General features: G+C 41.6%; 1 protein-coding gene across 1 annotated transcript in view; it reads left to right on the top strand.

Moving 5' to 3' along the window:
- The first annotated feature begins 3501 nt into the window (after positions 1-3501).
- The window catches only part of CDH17 (cadherin 17), an 88717-nt gene continuing 72776 nt past the window's right edge, over positions 3502-19442 (top strand). Inside the window, exon 1 of the mRNA XM_055431897.2 lies at positions 3502-3580. The gene's annotated coding sequence lies outside the window, so the exon portion shown is untranslated. The remainder of the gene's footprint in view (positions 3581-19442) is intronic.

Here is a 19442-nt window from a genome sequence, read left to right as displayed (position 1 = left end):
CGTGTGTTTCAAGGGAAGCACAGATGGAACAAAGCTGGACATGAGCTGTTAGCAGCTGAAGCGGGAGGTTGGGCCATGTGTTCATTACATTAATCTCTCTGCTTCTGTTTCTGTTTAAATTTTTCCACTGCAAAATGTTACAACAAGAGAATCAAGTCACACACACACACACACACACACACACACACACAGCTTGACTGAAGCATCTGGTATTCAACCATAGATTACAGATACTCCTGTGGGCCTTATACATCAATCCTTGAATCAAATTAATCACCATCATAAAGATTATCCTAGATGGACCTCATTAATTTAAATTCTGGTGGAAAAGCTTTTTACTAAGTTACTTTTTCATGTTATGGCCTTTGCTTTTATCAATGGTGGCTGTAAGAGATACCCTTATAGAGAATGTACATCTTTCATACAGTCAATGCAAAAAGATATTACGTTGTTGGATGTATACTCTAGAATTGAGGTTTAATCTGATTCAGGTACATTTTCCCAGGAATAGTCCTGTATAAATGGTGTTGCATACTTCTACCAGAAGGCATCTAGTGACCAGTTTTCCAACTTGTGATGGGGCAGTCTAGTCTTTACCTAGACTCATTATTTCACTAAGCATTTGCAAAATGATAACATTCAGATTATATCATTGTCACTTCATTTGTTTGCCGAAAGACATGTGTAAGAGAAACTTTTTCTTATGACCCTAGAGTTCCTCTCCTCATGGAATGACTGGCATGCTTTAAGCCTGGGAAATGCTTAACTTCCTTCCTCAACCTCAGCAGAACCTTGGTAAACTTCTGAAATGGAGAGGATGGCATTTGGACAGAGCAGTCTGGATGAATTCATATAAATATGTCCTGGAGGGAATATAGAAGTAGATGAATAAACAGGGCTGGTTTAACATTTCCTACTTCAACATTAGTGAGTTTGCCCAAAGTAATAATTTTGGCTTTGATGTAAGTTCTGCAGAACTTTTTTTGACTATGTGAAAGAGTTAGTTGTATACTAAGGCCTCTTCTGTTTGGTGAGCCACTCAAGACCAAGTAATAGGAGAAAGGATATGGTCCTGGTGTCCAGGGTAGAAGCTGTGACTAGGACATCTCTATAAATCAGGAGCAGTGTTCACAATGACAAAGATCCTGAGTTATCTGAATTCAAATCTTAGCTCTGTAACCACCAGTTATGTGTCTCTGAACAAGGTATTTGACTTCACTGAACCTCAGTTTCTGTAATTGGGGTTGGAGACTGTGATCTACCTTTCAGTCTTACGTACATTAGAGATAAGATAAGCCAAGCACTTTGCCCAGCATCTGGCACAGAATAGATACTTGATAAATAGACCTTATCATCATTTAGAAGTAATTCAGAAAAAGGCAAACAACATATGATACCACTTATATGTGGAATCTAAAATATGACACAAATGAACTCATCTCCGAAACAGAAGCAAACTCACAGACACAGACAATAGTCTTGTGGTTGCCAAGGGGGAAGTGGGGTGGGAGAGGGACGGACTGAAAGTTTGGTTGAGGGGATGTAGGGAGAAGGCATAAGTAAACAAATAAATGGAAGAAAGACAAAGGAACTGCTTAATGATCAGACTAAATAGTTAAGAGGAATTGGGGACCATCACTAAATTCAGGGCTGAACACATTGGGTGGCAAAACAACTTCTGGAGCAGTCACATGGGCTACATTTGAAAACTGTGCAAGGTTCCTACTGGGGAGAATTGTATGTCCACCAAATACAAAGACGTTGCTGCAGGGTTATAAAGTCAGGGCAACTCTCTAGTCAGCTACCAGTAGAAATCAGAGTTCTCATTGCACTTTCAGAAGCCATTTGGTGAGAAATATGTCCAAATGGTGTCTGCTGAGATGCCTAATGACTTATTTCAAACTTTCTCACTGATGTTTGCTGTATTTTAGCTTTTAAAATAGAAACTTAAATGAGAATTTGAACTTAGCTTTCTGTGGCTTCCTTTGTATTCGGTTTGCTTATTAACGGCACCAATTTTAGTTTCCTAGCAGCCTTTGCAATACCACGAGATTAGGGTGATTAAGCCTTCTAGGCTTGTGGTAGATGAGGCTAATTGCTGTTGGTTCCCGGTCTGAGTGAGGTTGGGAGGCAAATGGCAAAACACTCTCAAGGCAGGTAGAATAGAGTTGAAAGGCTCCTTAGAAAAGTAATTAATGGAAGATGTTGGAATTTCCTCTTTCTACCATCAGTATATTCTTACATATCTTGGTACCATTTTTAGGCAGAGTTCGGAGCTCCCTACAAACATCCCTATTGCACCCTAGTTTTTTTAACCCCTTAATTGTGCCACTGCTGTTATGAGCATAGAGTAGGCGGTTCAGTTATGGAAGGTCTAGTCTAAGATTTCCAAATCCTTGTTGGTGATAAATATAGGCGTCAAAGAATAACATTGGAATTGGGATTCAGATCCTAATTTGCCAGTCCCCAAAGGATGTGGCAGAGAAGGCAATGGCACCCCCTCCCGTACTCTTGCCTGGAAAATCCCATGGATGGAGGAGCGTGGTGGGCTTCAGTCCATGGAGTCGCTAAGAGTTGGATATGACTGAGTGAGTTCACTTTCACTTTTCACTTTCATGCATTGGAGAAGGAAATGGCAACCCACTCCAGTGTTCTTGCCTGGAGAATCCCAGGGACGGGGGAGCCTGGTGGGCTGCCGACTATGGGGTTTCACAGAGTCAGACACGACTGAAGTGACTGAGCAGCAGCAGCAGCAAAGGCTGTGGTCTTAAACACTCTGACTCAAAGAATAGTGTGCATGTTTTTGTCTCTCAGTCGTGTCTGACTCTTTGCGACCCGATGGACTGTAGCCCGCTGGGCTCCTCTGTCCATGGAATTTTCCAGGCAAGAATACTGGAGTGGGTAGCCTCTCCATTCTCCAGGGGATCTTCCCAACTCAGGGATCAAACCCAGGTCTCCCACATTGCAGGCAGATTCTTTACCAGCTGAGCCACCAGGGAATCCCAAGTCCAAGTCAAAGTTCAAGGTCCCTGTTAAATTCCAGAAGGAAGGTCAGCACATTGGCACTGTTGTATTGGGAGTCATGTTATTCCCCAGTAATGGAGAGGATGTTCAGTTATTGGGGGAAGGGGCTTCCCAGGTGGCTCACCGGTAAAGAATCCACCTGCCAAGCAGGAGACTGTGGTTGGATCCCTGGGTCAGGAAGATCCCCTGGAGAAGGAAGTGGCAACCCATTCTATATTCTTGCTTGGAAAAGACCATGGACAGAGGAGCCTGGCCTGCTGCAGTCCAGGGGGTTGCAAAAGAATCAGACACGACTGAGTGACTAAACAACGAACAACATGTAAAAAGCCCAGGAAGTCAGGGATAATTGAGTGATTGCTGGGGCAAAGTGCACCTGGCCTCATGTCTAATTCTTTGAACAATATTGGCTGCTGGGCTGGGCTGGTCTGAGCTGAACTCCAGTAAAGCTAACCACTTCCTCATTAGCTCTGAGACAGGGTGACCTTCCTCCAGACCAGCTGAGAGAGAGACTGGATCCAAGTCGGCCAGGTGATGCTCTCACTCCACGACGAGAAAGGTCAGGGGGATGTTAAGAGGATACCAGCTGGGGAGGAGATCTGGGTAGAACTTGCTCTAGGGGGTAAAGTAGTTGGTGTTATCTGTGAATGGAAATGACACCAGGGCAGGTTTCGCGGCCAGGGCAGGATTCCCAGGGAAGGAACTCTCAGAAAAGGTGGAGAGAAGGGACAGCTGGTGGGAATGTTGTCGGGGTAGGAGGGTAGATGTTTGGGCTGTGGTTCTGTGAGCTGATGCTGGTGCCTGGTGAGTAAGTAGAGCCACGTAGGAGAGGGACCCTGTGGGCTTTAAAGGGGCTCAGCCCTGGGTAGCTAAGAAGTGCTCTAATATATATATATATTTTTTTTTTAATTTACACCTGGATTCAAGCCTTGATGAGTCTATTTTTATCTTCTTTTTTTCTCAGTTTCTTTATTTGCAAAGTAATAAAAATAATGACTTCACAGCATTGTTGTGAGGGTAATACGCTGAGACCAGTTAGGAAAGTGCCTGACAGAGGGCAGGCCTTGGATCGGTGAGTCTCAGGCTCAGCTGAGCCTCTGGTACCAAAGAAAACACAGAGATGCTGTTGTCAGATCATCAAACACCAATCCAATCAGAATCACTCTGTTTCTGTGCAGCCAGGGTTAAGAACCTCAGTACTAAAAATTAATTATTTTTGGAAAGCTCAGAGGATAGAAAAGACTGGTGGATTTTGGTTAACTTTTAGTCAAGTCCTGTGTTGTTAACTGTGATTAGTTTTCTTTTGTATAAAGTGGTAACTTGGAGAAGGTACAACCATCTCTGTCTTGTAAATCAATCTGATTGGATATAGTCCTGGTTCCAGGCAATCCCTTTTGCTTCTCATGCTTGGGAGCAGAACTGGGAGGATATGGGAGTAAAATAGTCTTTCTGGAGTCTTGTCTCTGGGACTCACCGGACAAGACCACCGGGTTTAAAATAGGGGCATAGTGTGAGTGGGACTCCAACAGTTTAATCAAAGACGATCTGTGGGGCCTCCCCCATGCTTTGTAAGGGGACCTGGCATTACCTGAGCGCTCATTGGTGACCCCCCAGAATCTTTCCCCAGTGACTTCCCTCTTTCCTCCTCCTTCAGGCTTCTCCTGAAGAACAGCAAAGTGGATCTCAGGTGTGAGATTTCATTCCTGGGTTTTCTCATGTAGCAGCTGGAGAATTTCAGGTTTAAGATAACAGAGCTTTTCCAGAAATTCTCCTGTGTTATTACTGTGTACATTCGTAACCCTAAGCTTAATATTACCCTGAGCCGGAAGACCAAAGGAAGAAAAAAATTTCTCATTTTTTTCCCGAATTACTAGATTTGGTCACGTCGAAAGAAAATAGACTTCCCTTTTTGAGGGGCAGTGAATTCAAAAAGTTTCTCTAGTGCTGAACTGACTGACCTGAAACGCTAGGGGAGACGAAAGGCCTGTGGTCACAAGGCCTTCTTTTCCTTCCTTCTTTGCTCAAGGCAGAGAACTTTCAAGAATGGAAATGTTCTTATAGCCATTTTAAAAAGTAAAACATAAAAGATGAGATCAAAGAAAAAGTAAAATAAGCCAAACAAATATATTTAGGTGAGACTAACATGATTGAAACCCCTCAAGTCATCTATGATAGTAGAACATGATGAATTTGTTCTGAAGTTCCTGGTTTGTGGTCACTGGAAATGTTTAAGCCTGTGTCTTGTATTTCGTATCAGGGTGAGTTTGGCTGCAGGAATTACCTCTTCCTTTTTTTGATAACAGCTTTACTGAGATAAAAATTAATGTACATAAAAGTTACCAATTTAAAGTACAGAACTCAATAGTTGTTTTTAGCATATTTACAGAATCGTGCAACCGTCACTGCAACAAATTTTAGAACATTTTCATCACTAAAAAAAGAAACCCCATCGACCCACTCCCTGACCTCAGGCAACCATTCATCTACTTTATGGCTCTATGAGCTTGCCTGTTCTGGGCATGTCACATGAATGGAATCACACAGTGTTTGGTCTTTTTCGTCTGGCTACTTTTACTGCATCTATGTTGTAGCATATGCCAGTTCTCCTTTTCTTTTCATGATTGAAGAATACCCTATTACCTGGATATAATTGTTTATCCGTTTGTTGGTTGAGTGGACATTTGATTGTTTTTACTTTTAGTGATTATGCATAATGCTGCCATGACCATTCATGCACCGATTTTTATGTGGACGTATGTCATTTTTTTCTTAGATACATACCTAAGAATAACATTGCTAGGTCAGATGGTTTAAGTTTTTGAGGAAATTTCCAGATTTTTTTTCCAAAGTGACTTTATCATTTACATTCCCACTGAGTATGCAAAGATTCTGATTTCTCTGTATCCTCTCCAGTCCTTGCTGTTACATGTCCTTTTTGTTATAGGTATCTTAATGGGTATAAGGTAGTATCTTACTGTGGTTTTGATTTACATCATGCTTATGCCTAATGATGTTGACCATCTTTTCACGTGTTTGTTAGTTATTTGAATACCTTCTTTAATAATATCTGTTCTTATCCTTTGTCCATTTCTGGTGGATTTTTAATCTAGTTATTTTTGAATTCTAAGAGTTTTTTTAAAATGTGTTCTAGCTACAGTTCCCTTCTCAGATGTGAGGTTTGCTCTCATCCTGTGGGTGGCCTTTCCACTTAAAAAAAATTTTTTTTTTAAATTTATTTGGTTGTACTGGGTCTATGTTGCAGCACGTGGAATCTGATTATAGTTGTGGCATGTGGGATCTGATTCCCTGACCAGAGGTTGAACCCGGGCCCCCTGCATTGGGAGTGGGGATTCTTAGCCACTGGACCACCAGAGAAGTCCCTCACTTTTAATAGTGTTCTTTGAAGCACAAATTCTTAATTTTGATGAAGTCCAATTGGTTTTTCTGTTGTTGTTTGTGCTTTTGCTGTTACGTCTAAGAAACCATTGCCAAATCCAAGGACATCCAGATTTACCACTGTTTTCTTCTAAGAGTTTTATAGTGTCCCTAATTTCAGGTCTTTAGTCCACTCTGAGTCAATTTTTCTGGATGGTATGATGTAGGAGTTTGACTTCATTCCTTTGCATGTGGGTATGCAGTTATTTTATCACCATGTGTTGAAAATACTATTTTCAGAGGCAATCCCAATGTTTTGTTTTCTAGTGAGAAACCCATAAGTAGAGAAGGCAATCCAGAGTTTACTGAGCCCTCGTGTCCAAGTCACGAAGTCCATCCTAGGCAAGGTCGGTGATTCCTAGGCGTATTCACTGCCAGCCTCTTATTTGTACCCATGACAGGAATTACCAATCAATCACAGCACCCTGGCTAAGGCTTAGTGACTAGCAGGGCTAACACGAAGGGGTAGTGTTCCAAGAGGCTCAGTTTGCGAGAGAGTGAAATGGTGAGGTTAATTTTGGATATATTGAGTTTGCAGTGCATTTGGGACATACAAAGGGAGCTTTGGCAATAATTGGTTGGTGTAAAAAGACTGAAACCCAGGCCAGGGGAGGGATCTATGCTGAGAGACTTGAGATTTTGCTGTACAGATGGGAACAGATCCAACCTCCTAGAATGAGCGACAAGGCCAGGTAACCCGGCATTGACACAAGGAGTCTGGTGAGGCTACAAATGGGACTGCCAGAGACTGGCTCGAGAAGTAGAAAAGAAATCAGAAAAGAGTATTCGCAAATAAACCAAGGATAAAGGGCAGTTCAAGGAAGGCTATTGATAGTGTCACATGTTGGGAGAGATCTGGTAAAGTGCAGCGTTTCTGATTATCAAACGGGGTTGTTATCGCCTTGGTGAGTGCAGCTTCCATGGGATACTGGAGGTGGAAACAAGATGCAATAGTCTGAGCATTAAACTGGGTGTGGGCCGAGACCAATGCTGGTGAAATCTGGTAAGAGGGACAGAGATCAGACTCCGAAAAGCAACAAGATTATTGTAATTTCTTGGAATTAAGAAAAAAATTTGAGGTCAAATGAAATGTTCAGTAGACTGTGAAAAAAATGTCTGAGGCAAGATAAGCATCTTTGTATTTGCCAGATTCAGTCTGCACGGATGACATCAACTCAACCGCAGTGTTGTCTGAGACAGATCCTGCAGAAATGGTGGGGGAAAATTAATATCAAGGACAGACCTTGTTAAAGAATATTTACTCGCAGATAGAGCACAGAATCACTAAGCTGTGTTTCTCAGAGAAGGGTCCATGTGATTACCTGCATTAGGAATCCAGAGGGCTTTCAAAAATTATTGATCCCTGGGATGCATCTGTGACCTCCTGAGTCAGGATCTCATCATAGGAGGCCCAGTTTTAATAAACTGCCCATATTAAGAAAGCTCTAGAAAACATTTATCCAATCTATGTCTGATGTGGATACTTACTAACCATTCCAGTCATAGGGTTCTCCAGAAGTTTCCTGATAGGGGTAACTGGAGACAGATTAAGGATCTATTGCCTATTAGGACCAATTGCCTGGAACAACCCTCTACAGATGGAGTTAAACTATTCCTGAAATAAACAACTGCAAACTGGATCCACTTCTGTCAAAATTGAAAACAGGGAAAAGGCTTTTCATTAGCTTCAAACTGTCTTTTTTGAGTATTTTTAGGATAAGCACAGGTCATAGCTAAGATTTTGAAACTTCATTACGTATGGTTCAGTGTTTTTTAGTTGGCATTAGTGTTTTATTTTAATATCTAAGTCTTAAATCACTTAATAATTCCTTAGAGTGTTCTGGTTTGGGAAATTGCCTGAAACAATAACATAAAAAACAATAAAAAGCCCAAACTCAAACAAACTCAAGGACAAGAATAAGGGCAATGCAAGAGTGGGGGCTACGTTGCTTACATTTATCAGAAAATGGACACTGCCTTGGCCAGTGAAAGGAATTAGAGAAAATTCTGCTTTGGTCTAAAACATTCACTAGCAGAAAATTAGTTTCATGTCATTCCACTAAATAAATGTGGAATAAAAGGTATAAAATATAGCTTTGAGAGGATCCAAAATCATTCACTTATCTGGGTTCCCATTAGCCTTGGTTGAGCCTGCATGCAATCCTGACTATTTGGAGTTATTGAATTAAATAACTCAAAAGAGTTTAATTCTAAAAAGTATTTACTGAGGATTTCCTGGTGGGCTAGTGGTTAATCCACTGCACTCCTACTGCTGAGGGCCCAGGTTCAATCCTTGGTCTGGGAACGAAGATCCAGCAAACTGCATGGCTCGGTCAAAAAATAAATAAATAAAATAATAAGAATCTATTCAGTGCTAATGGAAGACAGTTTCTGCCTAACATAAGTAAGACAGATATTAAGTAATTAAAAGTATTATTATATATATGTATTATATGACTTCTATTAGATGAGGCTATATGTTGATAGATGCATGATAAAATGTTCCTAAAATACATGATATGTAATGCAAATAAAGTATAAGTTAAAGTGCAAGTGAATGAAAAATGGAAAAACTTAGCATTCATAAATTTACTTTGAGCTTTAAATAATAAGAATATTAGAAATGTAACATTCTTTGAAATTTAAGAATCATTTCAAGTTTTCATTAAGCTTTTGTCTAGGAGGCTATCCAAATTTTATTCCTTGCTAACTAGCTAACTAACACAGTCGATAGATCAAACACTACTTATATATTTTCTAAGGCTAATGTTGGAGGAATGGTTAAAACACTATTAATATTAATTGTTAATATGTTCTAATACCATGAAGCTGTTAGTCAGAAGTATTTGTCCAAACTTTTCCAATTATTCACTTATTTCCATCATAGAAACAATTTATATCTACTTTGCTCTGATAAAAGGAATTAGTAATCTTTATCAATTAAAATTTCCTTATTATTACTATCAGTATTAAACTATTGAACTGGAAATGCCTCATTTTTACATAAGAATGGGTTCCTAAAATGCAAAGATGTTCACCCTGAAACACAGGGCAGAATTTAATCTAGAATTATAAATCCAGATAATTTTAATCTAGAATTATAAACCCAGATAATTTTATAACTTATAAATTTAAGTTTAATGTATGAATGGTGAACACACAGCTCTGAAAACTATGCTAGCGTAGTATCATGGAGAGCACAGGAGAAGCCTTTATAATACAGAGATGTAATTACCTGCTAATTTCTCTGATGGGTGGTTTTGGCCTTTGTAGAGTTTGATCAATCTAATTCTCTGACTTGAGAAGCTAGGAACCTAGAACATAAAATATATAAAAGGAAGCCCACTTTAGGAACCTGGCCATCTCCCATCAGGAACGGGGTCACACAAATGGATTTCTTCCTAAATGGAACCAGAAGAAAAGCAATCTGGCAAATTCAACAGCTGTGGTGGTGAATAGGTTAGGCTTTGAATCAGACAGACCAAGGCTGGAGTCCTGATTCTATAATTTTGATCATTGCTAAGAATCAGTGATTAAAAGTGGTACATATATACACATTCTTTTGGAAAAGCTTATAGATTTAAACATACTTTTTGCATACATTATTAAAAAGTACCACAAGTTTCTGAAGAAGAAGCAAACTCTGAGCAACACCTTGAGATTCTTGTCATTGATTCAGGAAGTGAAACATACAAGTGAAAGTTCTTTGATCTTGTGGAACAAGGTCATTTTATTCGGTTCACGGGAGGGCAGAGGTGTTAAGAATGTGAGTTGTTTAGCCTCACTGACCTCATTTTTCTAAATGTAGCTATGTTGTGAGACAGAGGAAGAAGGATCCTTGCTGGGCCTGCTGGTTCACCGAGCATGCTGACTGCTGGCCCACAACCAGGTGATTTCACTTCAGGGTCCCCAAGACTAGTGAGGCTTAGTTTTCTCAAGGGGATTGAGAAGGAAGAAGCCCATCTAGACAGTGGGCTATGCTGTTGTGCTTTGATTGCTCTGGATGCACACTAGAGACAGATGGAAAACACAATGCAGCTCAGGAGAAGCCCAGAAATGAGTATCAGAATGACTATCACATTTGACGTAAAAGTGACCTTGATTCTCATCTTTAGTGTAGGTTCCAGAGTGACTGAGGGGTGGGAATGAGGAATCTGTCAAAAAGAGCCCTTACCTTTAGAGATCTGGGCCAGAGGCTTTTATTGTTTAACTGGCAACCTCATTTTGAGTGGGAAAAGTGGTAACTTGTCCTTAGTAAGTCCATTCTCAGAGAGGTGAGAAAAAGGACTTGGTTTGTGTTTGGGGGGAAACACAAAAGTCTGTTTCATGCAGACTTTGAAGACGACCCTTGGGCTTCAGAAGCAGGTGCTGTCAGATTGCATCCTGGGTTGCACCGTCTGAATCATTTCCCCTGTCTCTTGTGCCTGGTTATCAGTGAACCGAGTCACTGCTCAGACATGACACCCTGTGTTGTCTGTGTTTAAGATGGAATCTACACAAATATCTGTCAAGTATTCTTCTGTGCCAAGTGGTGGGCAAGAGGACTTCCTCTCTGGCTCACTGGGTAAAGAATCTACCTACAATGCAGGAGACACAGGAGATGCGGGTTCAATCCTTAAGTCAGGAAGATCCCCTGGAGAAGGAAATGGCAACCCCCTCCAGGATTCTTGCCTGGGAAATCCCATGGACAGAGGAGCCTGGGGGGCTACAGTCCACAGAGTCGCCAAGAATTGGACACGACTGAGCAACTAAGTGCCTAAGGGTTGGGAGAGCAAAATATGGATTAAACTCAGAGATGTCAGGGAACTCACACTCTACAGACAGTTGAATACACAGAAAGTTATTCCATGCTTGTCTTCTATTTTATTTAACCTACATTCTGAAATTCAGAAACTTGTTCAGAGATGTATTAGATGTGAACGAACTGCTTTTGGTACAGACACATTTCTTTCCTGGATTACGATTCCATTTATGACATCTGATGAAAATCAATAAAACCAGTCGATGGTTAATGTTTGACTGAAGGGGAAGGGAGAGGCTGGGGAAGCAGAGCCGTGCACTGGGCGTGGCCTCTGGGGAAGATACTCGAGTCCCAGCAAGGATCCCAGCAGCTAAATGGAAAAAAATAACCTTTAACCACCATTTTTGTTACTTACAGAAAGGTAAGCTTTGGTATGTCTTAACTATGCTGATAATGTATTTCTTTAAGAAGAACAGAATAGATGGTGAAGGGGCTTACTTAAGTTGCTGGACAAATTTATTCCTTGAAGGGTGCTAGGTAGCATTTGCTGCAAAGGAAAGTTTATTCCTAGTGTAATAAGTTATGCTTCTGGAGCATAATTTCTTTTGCAGGTTCTTTTGATTGGTCTATATCTTCTATTAATCCATTTATGAAGTGGTTTGGATTAAATCAAGTTTGGGAGTAGAATTAAAGGAAAGCATAATGCTTTGGATGTTTACATGTGGATTACACCTATTCTTTGTCATTAAAATATAAAAAAATTCCCAGCCCTCAGAGGCCCTGGGACTCTCATACTCTAGAAATCAGGGCTAGAATCTCATTTTCACAAAGTGTCATCTCTTAAAAGTGGTCTTTAAAAACTGTGCATTTTATTTACTTCTTAGAGAGCGAGATTCAATTTAGGATTCATAGAACTGCCCAGGACAGAGCAGAGAAAGGGAAATGCATAAGGGGAAAAAAAAGTCCTTTGTTAAAAGTAGTGGAATAGAAACTGAAAACAGAGAGACAGATCTGCCTTCCCGTTTGGGAAAGCAAGGTTGGTGCGTGTATCGTCAGATTCTGGTCCTTCTTTCGGCCACACGGGTGGATGTAACGTCAGCTAACGAGTGATTGTTTGGGATGTCGAGCATGTACAGCTGGTCAGTGTCTTCAAAGGTCCAGTCCCTATCTCGGTCCCAGTTTTTTCTTCTTTGTGAGTGACTTTGAAGCAGATGCCCTCTGGGCTGGCAGATGCCAAGCAGCAGACGGGCAGTGCATTCTCTAACATTTTCCTGTCTTTCTGTTTCTTCAAAAACTCAGATAGCCGGAGAGGAATAATTTGAAAGAAGAAAGCATACGTTTCGATGACATGGAAATGGATGGCATTCAGCCCTCACCAGGAAATGAAATGAGTCTTGCTGAGTGAGGGTTTATCACGGACTATAGAGTATATAGTTTATGAGTCTTCAGGGTTGGGCAGATGGGTTAGGCCAGTTTCATCATTTACCAGCCAGCAGACACCGAGCAGATTGCTTAAGCTCCCTGTACCTTAAATTTCTCATCTACAGAATGGAGATACCTGCCTCACCAAGTAGTTGTGAGAGTAAGTTAAAAATTAGATCAGCACGTCAAGAACTCAGTACATTGTTTGGCACCCAATAGACGTTTAATGAATGTTAACTCTACTTTCCATGAGAAAAGATGTTAACTCTGCCTTTCAAGTAGGTGATGCAGGTCAGACTGAGAAGTTGCTCTTTCAATCTCTAGGGAAAGAAGCCAACAGTGACGTTGCAGTAACTACATCTGCCATTGTGCAAGGGAGAAACTAATTCTCTGCCAAAGAAGTGGGTTCCCAAAATACGAGATAACGAGAAAACGCTGAACTTTTGCTTTTTTTAAATGAAGCATTTTAAAAATAAGTTTATTTATTTTAATTGGAGGCTAATTACTTTACAATATTGTGGTGGTTTTGCCATATATTGACATGAATCCGCCCCGGGTGTACATGTGTTCCCCATCCTGAACCCCCCTCCCACCTCCCTCCCCATGTCATCCCTCTAGGTCATCCCAGTGCACCAGCCCCGAGCATCCCGTATCATGCATCGAACCTGGACTGGCGATCTGTTTCACATATGATAATATACATGTTTCAATGCCATTCTCTCAAATCATCCCACCCTCGCCCTCTCCCACAGAGTCCAAAATACTGATCTATACATCTGTGTCTCTTTTGCTGTCTTGTGTACAGGGTTATCGTTACCATCTTTCTAAATTCCATATATATGCGTTAGTATACTGTATTGGTGTTTTCCTTTCTGGCTTACTTCACTCTGTATAATAGGTTCCAGTTTCATCCACTTCATTAGAACTGAAGCATTTTAAAGCACATCTGATGTTTCACATATATCTTCCAGTGAGAAGGGGATAAGGTATCCTTTGAGACTTTCTAAGATGTCCCCTGGGAAATGTCATTGCTGTCATTCAAGATGAAGATTGCATTTCCAGTACCTCCTCCGTTCTTTTATAAAAGGCAAACTATACCCCGACAACAACTCGACTTCCTGTTCCTTTGTCAAAAGAACTCTCTGGAAAGGAGAGTGGGCTCCCACTTTTCTTCCAAGTCAAGAGAGGTGACTCTGCTCAGGAGGAAAGCTGAACTCCGTTGTGCTCCTTTCTCTGAGGCTGACAAGTGCCTTTATGGCTGTTAGTTTATACAGGTAGAGACATACAGATGTATTTGTTGGCATAAAGCTGTATTCCTTCAGAAATCCTTGGTGTCGAATTTAGCAGGGGCTAGTTGTTCTTTGTTCTCCTCAGTGACTAAACAAGAAAAGAGGTACTGAAATTTGTTAGGGGAATGTCAGTCTACCTATTTGTTACTTGTGAGCACAAACAAGAATGTTTATTTAGGTATAAGAAATGTTAAGTTAGCAAAAGCAGATACTCACCCAGTGGTTGAGTTTTAAACTCTTGTACACTCAAGCTGAGCTTTTCACTTACGCGTGTATAACAGATCAAGCTGTCCATGGCTATTGTGTATGTGACACAAATAAAACCTAATTTCTCTTACAATATTCTGTAAGACAGACATTGAATTCTCTCATCCGTGATATTCTGAATCAATGATTTCTTACTGAATTTTAATTATTTTGAAGCATAGGATTTGTGTTTCTGAGCGAGAGGCAGAGAAATCGGAAGGGTATACTCGTGCCCTTAAGGAATGTTAGACTCGGGATGAGCACGTCTTCCTCACGTGGAGGGTTCCATACTTGGTCTCTGCGATCAGACGGATGCTCCTTCCTCAACCTTGCTGAGCTCTTTCCTGCCCTGTAGGATGACAACAGGTCCTGCCTTACGGGAGCGTTGTGAAACTAAATGAAATAAGTCATCCAAAGTACATACCTTCGGAGATGTTCACGAAATGCTAGCTTTTTTTCTTTTTAAAGGTTTCAATTATAAAAAACTCATGAGTGAGTTTTCATAGTGGCATAGCACCCTTTATGAAGATAGAATTAAATTTATTTTCCCCTTGCTCTCTTGCCCATCCCAGTTGTCAATTATGACTTAATTACAGAATCAGAAAGTTAGCCTGCCACACTTTAGGAGGACTGCACATTTTTGTTTTTAGAGCCTGAAGGTCACCTCATATGTGAGCTAGTATTGTAGCAAGTCTTTTGTTTTGTTTTAAATCTCAGTGTTTAAACCATACAGGAAAGTTAAAGTGTTAGTCACTCAGTCACGTCCAACTCTGCGACCCCATGGACTGTAGCCAGCCAGGCTCCTCTGTCCTTGGAATTCTCCAGGCAAGAATACTGGAGTGGGTTGCCATTCCCTTCTTCAGGGGATCTTCCTGACCCAGGGATCTAACCTGAGTCTCCTGCAATGCAGGTAGACTCTTTACTGTCTATCCACCAGGGAAGCCCTTAAATCATATGGGATGGGATCTAATTTAGATTTACCTCATATTGATTTTCTAAGGCCAGAATGTATTATCTTGATAAAGTATTCACCTGTGCACTTCTTAATACGCAAAGAAATGTTGTATAAAGCGTGAAGAAACACTTTGTCAAAAATAATTAAGCTGCGTTTTTGAGAAATATTGATTTCTACTCTCCTTTTGGTGGCTCAGTCAGAAAAGAATCCGCCTGCAATGCAGGAGACCACCTGCAGCATAGGAGACCCAGATTCGATCTCTGGGTTGGGGAGACCCCCTGGAGAAGGAAATGGCAACCCACTCCAGTGTTCTTGCCTGGAGAATCCCATGGACAGAGGACCCTGGGCTACAGTCCATGGGGTCACAAGAGTTGGATACAACTGAGTGACTACACAACAGCAGGACCCTCCTTTTAGGCTAGAAAAGACCCTTGTGATGTTGTTGTGCTAGATATGGAGAAAAGAAGTCCTATCTCTGCCTCAGGTTCCTGAGGTGGAAACCTAAACACCTTAGGGAACTCAACACTGTCGTCCTTACTACCAATCTGCTTGAGTTGTCAAAGTACCATGGGGGTGGGTAGCCATCTGTGACCCCACATGAGGGCCTCCTTTCCTTCTGACCTCCTCATCCAGCTGCCCCTTCCCTAGCTCACTCTGGGGGGAGTGCTGGGTGGAGGTAAGTATGAGCACACTTTCTGAAATATTCCTTAGAACTCATTATTACTTTCTTTAATAATTAGGTTTAAAATTTGTATTTAAGTCAATCAGAGAAATTTAACATATTTTAAGAGGTGCCCTCTACCCTCTCATAAGACTGTATAACCAATTATTCACCTACTGTTTAAGTAAGAAATCACCCTCAATTTTGCACATGTGTAAATCCAGATTTTCGTATGCTGAAGGATGGGCATATTTCTACTGCAAAATCCAGAGAGAGAACAGAGTGCCTGCCTTTAAGTGTGCATTGGGTGGGGAGAGGGCAAGCCACCCTTCCTTTTCCTTCTTTGGACCTTCCTTCCTCCTTTCTAATCAGCCTGAAGTGGGAGGCAGCAGCCCAGATTTTACACCTTCCTGTTTGTTTCTAGCTTATTACTAGCTGCTTTAATTGGGTCCTTAATTTGCCAAGAATGCAAATTGGTCAGATTCTCCTGTGATTTTTTTCTAAACCTTAAGTGATGTAATGGGTGCCAGAGATTTGTGAGCAAGAAGACCACAAAGACGGGCATGATTGATCTGAACATTACTTGATGAACAATGTGAGCAAGCTTTTAATCTGACTTTTATTCATATCTGGCCTTGCTGTCCAATTTATGCTGCTCTTAGCAATATACAATGCAGAGGTGAATTAAATGGCACTCAGAATATTTGGCTCTGTTATTTGGTCCTGATGGTGTTATGAATTCTAGTCACATTCTTTCCTTGGCCACATCACCTATGATATTGGAGAGCAAATTTTGCAGCCCTCTCCCTCTGCACCTTCATTGTTATTTGGAAATGCATGGTTCAGCCTTGGAGCATGGTGAATTACTTTAATTCAAAGCCCTTAACTTTTCTTTTTTTAAACAAAAAGGATGAGTATGACTGACTTGATTTAAGGTTTGCCTATCACTTAGCTTTTTGTAAGAGGGGGAAAATAAAATCAATGCTTGTGTATTGATTTACTTGCAGGTTTTGAGACCTGGGACCTAGAAATTCCTCGTCCTTACTCAGATAAATGGGGAAATGACAAGGGGGTCTAAAAATACCTCTTGGAGGCAGTGGAGCCCAGCAGGAGATTCAATCAGCTTGGAGTGGAGCCCCTGGGATACAGTGGCCACTGCCTGTATAGTAACTGGATGGGGCCCCATCTGAGGCCACCTCTGTCCTAGGATGGCAGTGCCTTTGTCAGTCAAAACTAGGACCCCTTGATGTATTAGTTTGGTAGGGATGCTATAACACAGATAGAGTGGCTCAAGCAACAGAAATTTGTCGTCTCACAGCTCTTGAGGCTTGAAGTCCAAAATCAAGGCGTCTGCGGGGCTGACTCCTGAGGACCATGAGAACGTGTCTGAGGCCTCTCCCCTTGGTTTGTCTTTCCCTGTGGCCCTTCGTATTGTCTTTCCTCTGTGTGTGTTTCTGTGGCAAGTTCCCCCTTTTGCCGAGGACACCAGTCGTATTGGAGCAGACCACCCTGGCGACTCCATTCTAACCTCATTGCCTCTGTGAAGGCTTGAGTCTCCAGTCAGATCACATTCTGAGGTACTTGGGAGTCAGGATTCCAACATGAGTTTTGAGGCAAGGGGCGCTCTTCAACCCGTAACACTTAGCTCGATTAAAAACTAAGAAACTAGGGGGGTGAAGGTCAGAGCATGGATGAGGAGAAGGTGCGATAGAGAAATAGCTGTGTGGTAGGAGCCAGATCTCCGAGGCGGATGGTCCTCTGAGAAGGCAGACATGTGTTAGCGTCTGAAGAGGAAGCGTCGCCATGGAGTGAAAGACAAAACTTTTTGAAATTTTAGCAAAATACGTAACCGACTCAGTGACCCTAGGTGTCTTATGTGTAAGGATGTTCGAGCTTTCAGAGAGAGTAATACCTGAATGAGAGCATAGGTGTGAGGTTAGCCAGACAGTGTGACCTTGCAAATGACTTGTAACTTCTTTGATTTTTGATCTTTATGAGGTAAATTTTTTTTACATTAAAAAATACTTTTATTTATTTTTATTTATTTTGGGCTGTGCTGGCTCTTACTGCCGTGCGGGCTTTTCTCTAGCTGTGGTGCATGGGCTTCTCATGGCAGGGGCTTCTCTGCTGTGGAGCACAGGCTCTGGGGCGTGGAGTCGGCAGTTGTGGCTCCCGGGTCTAGAGCACAGACTCAATAGTTGTGGCCCATGGGCTTGGTTGCTCCAAGACAGGCAGGTGGGATGTTCCTGGATCAGGGATTGAACCCACGTCTCCTGCATTGGCAGATGGGTTCTTTACTGCTGCTCCCCCAGGGAGACCCCTTTAAGAGAGAAATTTTAACAGTGCTTGCTTCAGAGGGTTCTTACGAGAAATCAGTAATTCATATAAAAGTCTCAGCATGTGCTGAGACGGAGGGCTTCCAGTAAATGTTAACTGCCTTTGTGTCATTATCCTGGCTGGACGCAGATGCAGGATATGGAGGGGTTTCAGCGTTTCCTGGGCTGCGGTGAATTAAACGAAGCCGTCAGCCCTAATCGTCAAGGCCAGCAGCCCTGATTCCACGTTTGAAAATGGTCCACGGTTAAAGCAACTGGTGGTGGCTTTTCAAAACTCTCCCAGACCTTTAACCTCTGTTGCCAAGGATGTACTTGGCCTCTCAGATAGTTGCATAGAAACTGCGTGAATTGAGTCTTTGTGCCTGAGGGAAACTCTGACAGCAAAAATTCCTAGCGGATGGTTGGATCAACTGTTTCAGATAGTTCAGATAAAATATCACTGAATTATTTGGGAATCTACTCCAATCCTTTGCCAAGTAGGGTTGGTGAAGTAGTCTATCAAGTGTGTATGGCTTGGTGGTTTTAGTCAGTTTTGGTTACAGACTATGGTTTCCCTCCAGCCAGGATGTAATATTCATTAGTGAAATTATGTCTGTGCAAAGAGGAAGGATAGGCAAGACTTGTTTGTGAGGACGGAGTCCTCCTCTGTCATAATCCTAGCGGTGGTGTACTTTGCCTTGGCTCATTCAAAGGCTTTGCTTGGCCACTTCATTTGGCCGTGAGGGTGTTGCTCTGAAGGCTGTTTCTCAAGTAGCCTTGTGGCCAGGGCCATCGAAAGCTGGGAATTGTGACAGGAGCTGTCTTGTAGGACAACATTTAAAGTTCTGACTAATAAACTTGGGTGGCAGAAGAAAATTTTATTTGACAAAAAATAACTGTTCAAAATATTCACTTATTGAGGTCCCCAAAGTAGATACTATTATCCTCGCTTCATAGATGAGTAGATGCGAGTCAGTGGAGAAGCCAGGATCCAAACCAGCCAATCTAACAATTGCATTGTGTGACTGATCCATCCACAAAGACACCAAGAGACCCTAGGCACGGAAACAGAAAGCAATTACTTTTGTTTCCCGCTGGAAACCTTTCTGTGAGGGGTGAAACCAAATGTAAATGACAAAATAAAGGATGAGTTTAATGCTTTGTTTACTTTTTAGGTTTCATTAAGCACCTCAAACAGTGGCCTATTTGAGCATCTAGCTAAAATAAGGCATTTATTTTAATTTGCTTTTCTGCCATTCAACTTACATGTCTTTGGAAGATTGGAAGTGCTAACAAATCATTTCAAGTGGAGATGGTATATATCAATCAGTTCTTAACCTATTTACTGAGAAGAAAT

This window comes from Moschus berezovskii, chromosome 16 (genome assembly GCF_049115385.1).
Source record: "Moschus berezovskii isolate FMDL1 chromosome 16, NW_MosBer_1.0, whole genome shotgun sequence".
Lineage (NCBI taxonomy): Eukaryota > Metazoa > Chordata > Mammalia > Artiodactyla > Moschidae > Moschus > Moschus berezovskii.
The sequence above is the reverse complement of the archived record's forward strand: the minus strand, read 5'-3'. Positions and strand labels throughout refer to the sequence as shown.